This window comes from Mobula hypostoma, chromosome 1 (genome assembly GCF_963921235.1).
Source record: "Mobula hypostoma chromosome 1, sMobHyp1.1, whole genome shotgun sequence".
NCBI lineage: Eukaryota > Metazoa > Chordata > Chondrichthyes > Myliobatiformes > Myliobatidae > Mobula > Mobula hypostoma.
Genome location: NC_086097.1, coordinates 130,478,613 through 130,492,493, shown reverse-complemented (window position 1 = coordinate 130,492,493; position 13,881 = coordinate 130,478,613). Strand labels below are relative to the sequence as shown.

The 13,881-nt window shown below is 41.8% G+C and overlaps 1 protein-coding gene across 2 annotated transcripts in view; it reads left to right on the top strand.

The window, feature by feature from the left end:
- Positions 1-13,881, top strand: part of nfatc1 (nuclear factor of activated T cells 1) — a 302,956-nt gene that overhangs the window by 161,189 nt on the left and 127,886 nt on the right. The gene's annotated exons all lie outside the window — the stretch shown is intronic.

Here is a 13,881-nt window from a genome sequence, read left to right as displayed (position 1 = left end):
TATTAAAAGAACCATGTACATCATCAATTTGGAGGTGGGGCAAACTATGGTTGTTTTCTCTGGAGCGGCGAAGCCTGAGGGGAGACTTGTTAGAACTTTAGAACATTATGATAGGCACTGATAGAGTAGGCATTTGGGCAGTCGGTATCATTTTCCCAGGGTCAAAATACCTAACGCAGAAAGGAATGCATTGTAGGTGACAAGATGACGTGCGGTGCAAGTTTTTACACACAAAGTGGTGGGTGCCTGGAATGCACTGCTAGGGGTTCTGATGGAGACAAGTACAATAGAGGCACTTAGGAGGTTCTTAGGCACATGAATGTGCAGAGATTAGGGGAACATCGACTATGTTCAAGGAAGGGATTAGGTATAATTAATTTGGCATGACATCGTGGGTTAAATGGTCTATCCCTGGGCAGACATTTTGTATCAATAGGTACCTGACAGTCAGCATGGATACGGTGAAGCAAAGTGCCTGTTCCTGTGTTATGTGATTTCACAATGCCATAGGTCTCTTAAAGTTGAGATCTTGTTGACTACAGTCATCCGGAGGTGCCTCGCAAGTCACACTAAGTTCACACCCATGGCGACTGCTACATAGTCTAGCAAACTGCCTGATGTAGCTGCAGACAGAAGGACAGATAGGAGACTCGATGTTTGAGGGACTTCAAGCAGATCACGGAGAGCACCAGAAACGAGGAGACCTTCTGCTAATAAGCCTGTAAAATAATGTATCCCAATATAAACAGTGACCCACTTCACAACATAATCCTCAACACCAGTATGGTACACTGGAGATCAAATGGATGATAAGCAATAATCCTGCACACCTGCTTTGCAGTTCCACCTGCACTGCTTATAACACACATGAACAGATCTGTGATCTCTATATATCTCCGCATCTTTTGAAGTATGGAAACACTCCCGGATCACAGACTCCTGCATAAAACATATTTTTGTGAAAATTTCCATCCTAGAGGTGTAAAGACTTGGGTTCTTCCTGAAACATCCTGGAGGGCATGCAATTTCTTTCTGCATTGCTTCCTCGTGTGGTGTTTCTTACTGCTGGAACAGACTACTGGAGCCTCTTCACATGGTGGGACTGGCAGATCTTCTGGCCGTTTCTCAACCCTGCACAGTGCATCAGCCCTTCCTATTGCAGTGCCTTGTTGACCAGGAATCACAATTCAATTGTATAGTTGCAGAATAGACTCCTCCCCCGAATAGGCAACCACATTCTCTTCCATGGCAGCCATGGGGACTGCGTTGATGCCCTTCTTCAGTAGTTATTCCAGAAGTGTCAGGAGATGCATGCAGTTTAGCAGGGTCTAATGGGATTTCCAGATGTCCTGTTTTATACTTTGTTTCTGGATGCAATCCACCCCAACATTTCAGGCTGTTTTTGAAAACTTTGTATTTTATTTCTAAGGAAACAGTTAGTGCTAAATAAGGTGTATTAAAGCACCAACATTAGGTGCAATCCTAATTCTGGGTATCAGTCACCATAAGGAGTATCCTTAGTATGGCAGCAGCTCTCCCCATGACCACAAGAAACTGCAGAGAGTTGTGGACACAGCTCAGCACATCTCAAAAACTAGTCTCCCCTCCATGGAGTCAGTCTACACTTCTTACAGCTTCAGTAAAGTAGCTGACATAATCAAAGATCCCACCCACCCTGGACATTCTCTAATTTCCCCCTTTTTATCAGATAGAAGATAAGAAAAAACCAGAAAGAATGTACTACAGGGCTCAAGAACAGTTTCTATCCTCAATTATAAGATTATTGTATATAAGACCATAAGATACAGGAACAGAATTAGGCTATTGGGCCATTGTGTCTGCTGCACCACTTCATCAAGGCTGATCCAATTTTCCTCTCTGCCCCAATCTCTTTGTCTTCTCCCCGTATCCCTTCATGCCCTGACCAATCAAGAATCTATCAACCTCTGCCTAAGTATACATAAAGACTTGGCCTCCACACTTTACGGCTAAAGAAATTCTTCCTCATCTCCATTCTGAAAGGACACCCCTCTATTCTAAGGCTGTGTCCTCTGGTCTTTGATTCTCCTACCATGGGAAGCATCCTCTCCTCATCCATTCCATCAAGGCCTTTCACCATTCGATAGGATTCAATGAAGTCACCCCTCATTCTTCTGAATTCTAGTGAATACAGGCCCAGAGCCATCAAACACTCTTCATATGACAAGCCATGATTCATATGGAATCATTTTCGTGAACCTCCTTTGAACCCTCTCCAATTTCAGCTCATCCTTTGTAAGGGGCCCAAACCTGTTCACAGTACTCCAAGAGAGCACTTCACTGGAGCTTTATAAAGTTTCAACATTAAATCCATGCTTTTATGTTCTAGTTCTCTTGAGATTAATGCTAGCATTGCATTTGCCTTCCTCACCACAGACTCAACCTGCAAATTAATCTTCAGGGAATCCTGCACAAGGACACCCAAGTCCATTTGCAGCACTGTGATTTTCCTCTTTTCGGAACAGAACCCAAAGCACCCAAAGTGATATACTTTTTGTTAAGGGGGTGGCCACAGGGATACTCTGCACTGGTTCCTTAACTCCTTTCCCCTTGCTGACTGCTACTCAGTTTCCTGTGTCCTGCACCTTGGGTGTAACTTCCTCTCTGTATGTCTTATCTCTATATATCACCCCTCAGCCTTCCAAATAATCCGGAGTTCATTCAGTTCCAGCTCCAACTCCTTAATGTGGTTTGTTAGAAGCTGCAGCTGGAAGCACTTCTTGCAGTTGTAGTGGTCAGGGACACTGGATGAGATGGAGATGATAAGATGGACTCTTGGCTCTCAATCTATCTTGTTATAAACTTGCACCTTCCTGTCTACCAGCACAGCATTATCTCTGTACTTTATTCTGCACTTTGTTATGGGTTTACCTTTTGCTACCTCAATGTGCCATTGCAATGAATTGAATCTGCATAGATAGTATGCAGGACAAGCTTTCTGCTGTATCTCTGTACATATGAGAACAATATACTAATTTACCAATTTGATGTTGCATGTAATGTCACTTGCCCACGAGCAGAAACACTGTTCCTCGCCCACCAACCTAAAGACATTACAGCCCTGAGAATCAATTGCACAGTACTTCTCTCTTTTACTGCTACCAATTCAAAGGCAGTATATAATGGAGTGAAATACAATGGTGACAATTTCCTTGTCAGTTCATCTCTTTCTTAAAATTTAATTTGGCATGCCAGGGTGTGAGGAACCTCTGCATATTAGAAGGCCACGTGATGAAGTCAGCCTCTGCCTTCCTTTTGGAGGATTATATGGGGATTTGGAATGGGTTGATCTGACATTCGCCCATTCACCACCTACTCTCACCTCAACATTGTCCAAAATGATTCGCTACAGTCCAAAGTTATCCTCCCGTATCACGGGCCAACGTTGACTCTGTGGCTCTCTTTCCCTCCTCCTGGATCATAAGCCTTCTTGCATCAAACATTCTACCACCCCAGCACTTTCCAATCCAAGGTAGCAGTCACAGTCCTTCTCCTTCTCTGATCTGAAACCAGTCTCAATCCTCCCCTCTCTCTGTCAACCGCTGCACAAGCCCCAATCAGGAGTTCAGTTACCGCCCCCAACCCACTGAACCCCAACTCTCAGCTTGAAAGTTTTTATTCAAACTAAAATTTGCAGGCTAGGATTTGCTCGGCTGTGATCAACAAGGCCCTTTGTGTCTTAGTGTAATACCACAAACACGTGCACTTGAAATAACCATAATTTTTAAACCAATCGCTTTTGTGCTTTGTTTCTAAGAAACAGTACATGCAGACTCCTAATTGTTCTTTGAAATAATCAGGGGGTGGGGTGATGACTGAGACCAATAAATTCACAAACCCCACACACACAAAATGCTGGAGGAACTCAGCAGGTCAAGAGGCATCTATGGAGATAAGTGAAGAGTTGACATTACAGGTCATGGCCCATAATGTCGACCACTCATTTCCCTCCACAGATGCTGCCTGAGCTGCAGAGTTCCTCCAGCAGTTTGTGTGTGTGGCTCAAGATTCCCTGTATCTGCAGAATCCCTTGTGCCTAAATTCAGAAGCCATAATATTTACGGGAGTTAGGCTGGTGGATTGGCAGCAGATTGTGTTTGCTTGTGGGGAAGTGACATTGCAGGCAATTTTTATCTAGAAACTGAATTTCAACTAAGTTGTTGCTCATAAATGTGGCTGTATTTAGCAGTAAAGGGTTCCCTGCAAAAAAAAATGGAAAGCCATTTTAAAGCCACAGGGAGCTGACATGTTCTTATTTTAACCTGCTTTCCTGGATTGCTTTCTACATGGATCCCAATATCCATGTACACAGCCTACAGTTTTTATTTCTTCAGAGGATTCTATTGCAGTTCTGCCAAGGAGGTTAGGAGAATTCTTTCAGAAAATGAAGCAGTGGTCTGGCTTTGTGTGGCAAAATAAATCAGCAGTACATGTTCTTATTGATGGAAATTGAATAGTGTAATGTCAACACCCAGAGTGTTAGCTTTATTTAATAAGGTAGGGTGGGAGGGAGTCACACAGTTTTTATAGATCCCACTATAATTCAGATTCAGAAAGAATGGAAGACTTGATTAAAGATCAACACTCTCACCAGGACTTAAGCTGCTCCATAGCTAACTGTTGACGTTCCTGGGCCAGGTAAAAACAATCACGGTGATCTGTTGGCTTCAAGCGATTCTAACATAAGCTCTCATGACACATAGAACCAATTACCGACGCATCAAGGATAAGTAGCTGTTACTCCATTAGAAATGTTGTTTCTGATTTCAAAAGTGAGAGATGTCCACCCAGACACCTTGGAATGGGCACAGTGTCAGACTGAACAAAATATACGTTTGAGTTTCCATTGGGTCAATAGTGGAAAAATGTTTTAAGTGTTACTCACATCTTGGCCAGTAAGGCATGTTTTTTTCAAGGAAAAAATCGTAAACTTCTTAATTAAGTTTCCCTTTGCCAGAAGGAAAGTGTTATTTGAACTTTAATGGGAATATACAAACTTGAAATTAATTGCATCTTTGAAGGGAGGAAGGAATGAAACTGCTTCTCCTGTGACAATACAGACTTCACAAGAGCTGTCCAAAATAAAATCCCCGTCACGAATCTTACGCTTCAAATATTTATCCATTTTTTTCATAAAGAATGCAATGGTTTCTGCCACAACCGCCCTTGTGGTAAAACATTCTGGGCTCTGACAACCTTATGGATAATAAAAATAAAAATCTCTTCATGGTGCCCCGACTGATGTAGCGATCATTTTAATTTGTTATGTACTTGCTAGCGGAACTTTCCCTAATCTGTAAGAATTATAAATAACTTTAAAACTTCATAAAATTGATTAATTTCATTGTTAAAGTGGAGCCTGATTGAATAAGGCCAGTCCCTGATAAATAGCTATTAGGCCTCAATATTCTTCCTTAATTGATGCATTTAAGACCATTAGATAGAGGAGCAGAATTAGGCCATTCTGCCCATCCAATCTGCTCTGCTATTCCATGATGGCTAACTTATTACCCTTCCTTCCCTATTCTGCTTTCTCACTGTAACATTTGAGACCATGATAATCAAGAACCAATCGGTCTCTGCTTTAAATATACCAAGTGCCTTGGACTGCACGGCCATCTGTGACAATGAATTTCACAGATACACTATCCTCTAGCTGAAGAAGTTCTTCCTCATCTCTGTTCCAAATGGAAGTTGCTCTATTCTAAGCAGTGCCCTCTGGTCCTAGACCCACTCACTATAGGAAACATCCACTCCATATCACTCTTTCTAGGTCTTTCAATATGCGAGAGGTTTCAATGAGATCCCCACCCCCACCCCATTCTTCTAAGCCCCAGCGAGTACATGCCTAGAACTATCAAATGCTCCTCATACATTAACCCTTTCATTCCCGGAATCATTGTTGTGAACCTCTTCTGGACCCTCTCCATTGCCAGTACACTTATCTTAGATAAGGAGGCCTAAACTGCTCACAATATGCCAAGTGTAGTCTGACCAGTGCTTTATAAAGCCTCAGCATCACATTCTTGCTGTTATATTCTTTGTAGTCCTTCTGTAATGAACACTAACATTGCACTTACCTTCCTTAAAACTTACACAACTTGCAAGCTAACCATTAGGAAATGCTGCGCATGGACTCCTAAGTACCTTTACACCTCTGATTTTTGAATCTTCTCTGTGTTTAGAAAGTAGTCTATATCTTTGTTCCTTCTTCTCTACACTATATTCTATTTTCCACTTCTTTGCCCATTCTCCCAATCTGTCTAGGTCCATCTCCACACTCCCTGCTTACTCAAAACTACCTGCCCCTCCACCTATCTGTGTATCATCTGCAGACTTGGTCACAAAGCAATCAATTCTGTCATCCAAATCATTGACATATAACGTGAAATGAAGTGGTCCCCGCACTGAACCCTGAAGAACACCACTTGTCACTGGCAGCCTACTAGAACAAGCTCCATTTATTCTGTCTCCTTGCCTCCTGCCAGTCTATCCATGTTAGTATCTTTTGTGTAATACCCTGGGCTCTTATCTTGTTAAGCAGCCTCATGTGCAACATCTTGTCAAAGACCTTCTGAAAATTCCAAGTAAACAATATCCACTGACTCTCCTCTGTCTATCCTACCTGTTACTTCCTCAAAGAATTCCAACAGATTTGTCAGGAAAGATTTCCCCTTCAGGAAACCATGTTGAATTTGGGCTACTTTATGAAGTGCCTCCAAGTAGCCCAAAACCCCATCCTTAATAATGAATTCCAACGTCTTCCCAACCACTGAAGTCAGGCTAATTGTCCTATAATTTATTTTATCCTGTCTCCCTCCCTTCTTAAAGAGTGCAGTGACGTTTGCAATTTTCCAGTCCTCCGGATTTATTGCAGGATCTAGTGATTATCAAAAGATCATTACTAATACCTCCACAATCTCTTTAGCTACCTCTTTCAGAACCTTGGGATGTAGGCCATCTAGTCCAGGTGACTTGTGTACCTTCAGACCTTTCAGCTTCCCAAGCACCTTCTTCTTAGTAACAGCAACTACACCCACTTCTGCCCCCTGACACTTCTGTATTTCTGGCATACTGAACTTTGAACTTTGAACTACTGCTACTGTCTTCCACAGTGAAGATTGGCACAAAATACTTATTTAAGTTGGTCCATCATTTCTTTATCACCCATTACTTCCTCTCCAGTGTTACTTCCAGCAGTCCAACATCCACTCTTAACTCTCTTTTACACTTTAAATGTCTGAAAACATATATTTTGATATCCGCTTTGATATTATTTGTTCTTTTTATCTTCATATCTTCATATTTGATCTTTTCTGTCACTTTGACCTTTTTAGCTGCCTTCTGTTGGTTTTTAAAAGTTTCCCAATCCTCTCCCTTCCCACTAATTTTTGCTGTATTATATGCCCTCTCTTTTGTTTTTACGTTGTCTTTGGCTTCCTTTGTCAGCCACAGTTGCCTCATCCTCCCTTTAGAGTACTTATTCATTTTTGGGATGTTTCTCTTCTGCACCTTCTGAGCTGCCCCTTGAAACTCCAGCCATTGCATTTCTGCTGTCATCCTTGCTAGTGTCTCCTTCCAGTCAACTTTGGCCAGCTCCTCACTCATGCCTCTGTAACTCCCTTTACTCCATTGTAATACTGATACATCTGATTTTATCTTCTCCCTCTCAACTGCGGGGTAAATTCTATCATATTACGCTAACTGCCTCCTAAGGGTTCCTTTACCTTAAGCTCCCCAATCAAATCATTATACTATATGCAATGCAGAATTGCCTTTTCCGTAGTAGGTTCTACCACAAGCTGCTCTAAAAACCCATCTCACAGCCATTCTAGAAATTCTCCCTCTTGGGATCCAGCACTAGTCTGATTTTCCCAATATATTTACATATTGAAATCCACCATAACTATCATAGCCTAGCCCTTCTTAAATGCCTTTTCTGTTACCCTACATCCTGGCTACTGTCTGAGGCCCTGTATATAAATCCCAATGGGGTTTATTTTTATCCTTGCTGTTTCTTAACTCTTCCCATAAGGATTCTAGGTCTTCCAATCCTGTGTTACCTTTTTGTAAGGATTTGATTTCATTTTTTTTTTACCAGCAGAGCTGCCTCAACACCTCTGCCTGCCTGTCTGACCTTTTGATAGAAGGTGTATCTCCCAACTATGATCTTCTTTCAGCCATGACTCGATAATGCCCACAACATCCTACCTGCCAAACTCTAACTGCACTACAAGATCATCTACCATATTCTGTATACTGCATGCATTCAAATATAACACCTTCATCTGTGTGTTTCTCATCCTTTTTGATCTTGGCCCCCTGCTACACTTCAACTCATCCCACTGATTGCGATTTTGCCATATTATCTGCCTGTCCTTCCTTACAGTCTCACTACACACCGCATCAACTTGTGTACTAGCCCTATCACTCCAGTTCCCAGCCCTCTGTCAACTTAGTTTAAACCCTCCCAAATAGCTCTAGCAAACTGACCCTCAAGGATATTGGTCCTTCCTGGGGTCAAGTGTAACCCATTCTTTACGTACAGTCATACCTTCCATTTTGGCATCAAGGCTTCATTCAGTGTATTGGTTGTTTAGTCAGGACACATGGCTTACTGTGTACAGTCTAAAAGCAGGGTAATTTTCTTCAAGGAAAGTGCAGCTAGAGGAATTTTGTTCAGTGCATGATATCAACCATTTTCTTTCATCTGTATGATAGGAAGATCAGTGGTGTTTACCATCCACCCCAATTGCTCTTGAATCAAGGGGAAAGCGAAGGTATTTCAAAAATAGTGAGGTTACTAACTCTATTTTAAATTCCATTTGTTTCACCTGAATTTCAATTTTCCTCAAGTAGAATTTGAACATGTGCAAAAAAAAAACAACAGTCCAGACCATTAGACTGTTAGACCGTCATACTGTAGTCTCGAACATTTGGGACTTTGGTGGTGCTGCACTATCAGATTTTCCAGACTTCCAACCCCGCACTTCACACCAACAGTCCTCAAATACCTCCTCATACCAACCACTGGTCCAAGTCTCCATCACCTAATACCAGGTAATCTTCTCCCACCCAGTTACAGATCTCATCACGTCAGGAGATCTGTCCCATATCTTTGATCCTGATAGTGCCCCAACCCTTCAATTGCTGCTGCATCAAACTTCAGATGTTTTCAGATTCTTGAAATTTATTCCTATTCTACCCCCAACATATTTTTAAATCCGTTATTATAGATATTACATAATATTATAAATTTCTCAGTTGATCACTTTCAAGGGGGGTGAAGGAACCAGGACTACAGGAGGGGGAAAGAAGTGCGTGAACTGTGAGCTCAGAAAGTTGGAAAAGAGCAAGGGATTCAAGGTCCCAGCAAATTTAGAAGAAAATGCAGAAGCTGAGACCCTGCTAATTGGAAGGAAGCATAACTAAAGCTCCAGGAGCAGGAGCTAAGTTGCTGCCTGAATTAGAGGGTATGAGCTATAAGGAAAGGCTGGACAAACTTAGATTGTTTTCTCTCTCGAGCGTCAGAGGCTTATGGGATACCTGATAAAAGTATTTATCATTATGAGAGGTAAAGTTAGGTTAGATACCCAGGTTCTTTCTCCCATGGTTAAAATGTCTAATACTAGAGGGCGCATTGCTTTAAGGTGAGATGGGGGAAGATTTGTGGGCAAAAATTTTAACATAGAGAGTGATGGGTGACTGAAATGTGCTGCCAGAGATGCTAGTGGGAGCAGGTAAGACAGTGGATTTTAAGAGGTTTTTAGAAATGCGTGTAAATATGCAGGGAATAGAACAAGGTACCCAGGACATCTTTAGGAAGTGGTGTCTCTCAGAAAGGCAGCATCCATTATTAAGACTGCAGCACCCAGGGCATGCACTTTTCTCACTGTTACCATCAGGTAGGAGGTACAGAAGGCTGAAGGCACACTGTCTGTGATTCAGGATCAGCTTCTTCTCCTCTGGACATTGAAGCTTTGGACACTACCTCACTTTTTTAATATACAGTATTTCTGTTCTTGCACATTTTTTAATAATCTATTCAATATACGTAATTGATTTGCTTGTTTATTTATTATTATGCTTTATTTTATTTATTAGTATTATTTTTTTCTCTCTCTCTGCTAGCTTATGTATTGCATTGAACTGCTTCTGCTAAGTTAACAAATCTCACGCCATATGCCGGTGATAATAAACCTGATTCTAGTTCTGATGAGGAACATATGCAGGCAGAGGGATTAGTTTAATTTGGCATTGTGTTTAGTAGGAATAGTTGGGGCTGAAGGGCCTGTTCCTATAGAGTATTTTATATTTTGTGAACCAGGGCCCCAGCATGGAATCTGGAGCTCTGCTGAATCAGAAGGGAGAGTGGGGAACGGGAGCCCCATTAAGTGGGAAGGAAGGGCAGGAACCATGGCCCCAGTGGGTGGGAAGAGAGACACAGCAAATCTCAGCTGGTGAGTCAGATGTTGAACCATCTGGTTTTCTGAACGCTTGGTTGTGAGTTATCGGAGTTTTGCTGTTAACCAGTAATTGCTATGCCACAAATCAGAGCGAGCATGTTGGGTCTAATTCTGGATGCCACGCTTCAGGAAGGGCAGCTCTGTCCTGAAGAGTTTGCAGAATAGCAGCCAGGATGATACCAAAGATGAATAGAGTTTGGCTATTTCAAAAGACTGAACTGACTGGTGCTGTACTTCTCGGAGCTGAGGCGTTTAGGAGGAATTTAACAGAGGTATTCTAAGTTCTGAGTTCAATGGTTCCATTTAATATCAGAGAATTCTTGCTCTTTGCAGACATCCACAAAAATCAGAATACCCCAAAGAATGAATGACAGTAAAATGTTAGAACCCCAAAGCCTCCTCTCACCCCTCCCAAACACAATCAGCAGCAAAGCAACAACCCTGCCCCCAAGCCCCAGTCATTTCAGCAGGAAGCATCAGCATCCACCACCCACCAAGCAAGCAATAGCAAAGCCCCCAAAGAGAGACCATGATCTGCAATCCAACAAAAACTAATTGTTCTCCCAACAACTTGACATGCCACAAGCTCTCTCTCTCCCTAATAAAAAGACAGAAAGGTGTCACCCTTCCCACAGCGAGACCAACAAAACAAAACAGCTTGCTGATTGCGATGTTAAAGTCTGCCGTGTCATTTTCACTCTGAGTTCTCGGACTCAAGAATCGGCAGCAAACTCTCCCCCACCATTGAGAGAAAGGAAGAGAGAGCACGATCGCTTGAGTGCAGAGGCCTCCAACAGCTGATCGGCTGTTTGAGATAATTCTGTTTCTCCTGTGAGGCCTCAGCCGGAGGCACCAGCATGGAATCGGCCTATTCACTGGGCCGCATGGGCTCGCCTCAGAGGAGCGCAAATCTTCCAGGCTGCATCCTTGGGATATTGAAAAGCGGCCAGAGGGAGAGCCCCAGGAGCGGGAACCATCACTGTAAAGAACTGCAGTCTGAATGCAGCTGTAGATCCCCAACTCTGACAGAACTCCATCTACCTTGAAAAGGAAAAGAAAGAAACATTAAGTGGAGAAATTAAGTTTTTTTAGCCAATGAGCGAGAGGAAACTGCCCTCTGGCAACATCTTATCTCTGCCTCATGATAGAATATTATGAATTCAGATAGAATAAAATAGAAGCAACTATTTGAAATGATAGATGGGTTGGTACCAGAGGATGTGGATTTAAGATTATTAAAGTCTCAGAAAACAGAATAGGAATGAGCCTGCTCTTCCATTCAATAAGATCGTGGCTGCTTCGGATCTAGGGTTCAATTGCAGTTCCCCATTCTCTCTATACTCATTGACTATAGTATAGTTCAAATATCTGTGTGACTTTACCTTGCATATATTCAATGCTTTTGTCCCTACAGCTCACTACAAATTCCAATGAGTACTGACCCTCTGAGAGGAGAATTGCTTATCATAAATCAGAAAGCCACTATTCTGAAACTCTGACCCAAGTTACCAATACCTTTGTTTGAGGAAACACACTCTCAGCATCCGGCCTGCCTGTTCCCCTCAGAGTCTATGTTTCAGTGAGACTACAATTCATTCTTCTAAATATCAATGGGTTTAAGCTCAACTTATCCAATCACTCTTCATACATCAACCCTCTTTGTTACATGAATCAACCTAAGAGTTTTTTTTTTCTGCACTGCCTCTTTGAATGTGTATCCTTCCTTAAAGTGAAAGCCAAAACTGTGTGTTGTCCCCCAGGTTCAGTCTCACCAGCATCCTGTAAAGTTACATCAGAGTTCCCTACTTTTTACTCCATACCCTTTACAGTTAAGGCTGGACTTCATGAATTCCAGAGATGACTCAGAGTTAAGAACAACCCAAGATTTATCTTAAATGGGTGACTTAGGATGAGTGTTTATTTAATGCTGCAATTGGAAATACACGGCCAGAAAGAGTAACAGAAGCTGAATAAATCTGGAACTAGAAAGGAAGTATTTGAGAGATAAGGTTTAGGGTGAGGGAAGAGGAGGTTAACTGGCAATTCTTTCAAAAATCCTGCAGAGATACCCTGATTTGACTGACTTCCTTATTAACATTTGATTTTGAGGTCTCAACATCTCATCACAGCTCAGGTTCTATGAACCAGGAACTAACCTAAAGATGGAGACACAAGAGACTACAGATGTTGAGATCTGGAGCAACTTACAAAATACTGTATGAATACAGTGGATCAGACAACATCTGTGGAGCAAAATGGATGGTAAACATTTCAGCTCAGTCCAGATGAAGGATCTTGACCTAAAACATTGCCTGTCCATTTCTCCCCATAGATGCTGTCTGACCAGCTGTCTCCAGCATTTTATATGTTACTGATGAAAGGATAACCATTAAGATGAGGACAGTTTTACTCTTCTATATCAGTAGAACATTCTGAACTGCAAAAAACAATCAAATTATGGTCTAACCAATGTTTAACTCTCTGCCTTGCAGTCCTGACCAATTTGACAGAAACTAGAATCTTTGCATCAAGCCTTTGAAGAGAATTATATATCTGAACCCATGCCTTCCTTCATACATTGCTCTTGCTTTTCCTTCATTTTTGCTCAAAATATAGTCCTTCACGGATCCACATACTGTATGCCATGTCCCTATCCATGCTCTTTGTTTTCTACCTATACTCTACAATTCTCTATTCCCTGCAGATTTCAAAGTACACTGCTGGTACCAAAGTTAAAGACTCAAGTGCTAACCTCACTTCTTCCTTCCTTTGCTCTGTGCCTAAATACTGTTTCTTCTTTGGATATCTATGTTCCCTTATGCTTGTACCATATGCCTAGAAATTTTTCTCCAGATGGCTTATGCAGTGTCTTATGAATACCCATACAGGAAAAATCTGCTTCATCTGATCAACCAGTTCTTCAAATAACAGAGTCAAAATTTTTAAATGTTGGTTTGGCTTTGACAAAATGGTACAGAAGTACATGATCTTATGAATTATGATTAAACAAAGTATGCTCATCATAAACTGATGTCTCGATGAAAGGTCTTGGCCCAAATCGTCGACTGTTTATTCCTCTCCATAGATGCTGCTTGACCTGCTGAGTTCCTCCAGCATTTTGTGTGTGGAACTATTTTGTGTATCATGACTCTCAATGATAAAACTGCCATTGCTCAGTTGGCAGATTAAGGAAGTTTGAGAAACTGTGACCTCATACTCTGTTATCTTGCTTCTTTCAGTAACTTGCATGCTTCCTGGCTGTTGGTTTAGCTGTGAACTAACTCCTTGTCTCCTGATCTACTTGAGAAGGAACAGTGCTAGACACCTGTTTTTTTTTGGTGGAAAGCTCAAAGTTGGGCAGAAAACAGGCAGTCTA